General features: G+C 54.7%; 1 pseudogene; it reads left to right on the top strand.

Annotated features, from left to right (window-relative positions):
• Positions 1-120, top strand: LOC136658187 (5S ribosomal RNA; annotated as a pseudogene).
• Positions 121-783: the final 663 nt, after the last annotated feature.

Raw genomic sequence — 783 nt, forward strand, 5'->3', positions numbered from 1 at the left:
CCTGACAGCAACTGTTACCCTGCACATGCCTGATCTCATCTGATCTCGGAAGCTAAGCAGGGTCAGGCCTGGTTAGTACTTGGATGGGAGACCGCCTGGGAATACCGGGTGCTGTAGGCTTATACCATAGTCTTTCGAGACTGAAGGTTGCCAACCACTTGGTCCCTGACCTGTGGTGGGCATGGGGAGGGTGGGAGGGGGGCAAAAGCCCCCGGCGCTGTGGGCCTTGTGGGGCCCTGCGCTGCTGCCGCCCGCCATGTTGCATCACCTCCGCCTGCCCTCCAGATCCATTCTGTGGGCCGGCAAAGCCACACACAGCATACAGGGCCGCTCCAAAGCCTTCTGAGGCCTCCGGAGCACTCTTAAGCAGTACTACTGGGAAGCTGGAAGAAATGTTTATGAGCTCTCTGGAAGCCTCAGAAGGCTTTTGGAGCAGTCCTGTACACCACACATGGCTTAATGCAGCAAGATAAGTATCCCGGGGATGGCATTGTGGACCTGCACCTCAGGGTGCCACAGGGGACAGGTCCATAACTATCCCTGTCCACGCAAAGGTCTATGCAAAGACCCATTCCTCTTCTCCCCATGGGCACTTATTCACCCTCTCTCTTTACGCCACCATCCTGATAACGACTCTGTGGTCCTTTTCCTTCATGCTTCACATTGGTACTGTGGCTCACACAGTTTGGGAAATCCTGGGGTGTGTGTGCATGATTATTGATGCCCCACTTTTAGTGCACACCAAGGCAGCTTTCAAAGAATACGGTGCATCAAAGCATTGAA

Source organism: Tiliqua scincoides, chromosome 7 (genome assembly GCF_035046505.1).
Source record: "Tiliqua scincoides isolate rTilSci1 chromosome 7, rTilSci1.hap2, whole genome shotgun sequence".
In the NCBI taxonomy this organism is placed as follows: domain Eukaryota; kingdom Metazoa; phylum Chordata; class Lepidosauria; order Squamata; family Scincidae; genus Tiliqua; species Tiliqua scincoides.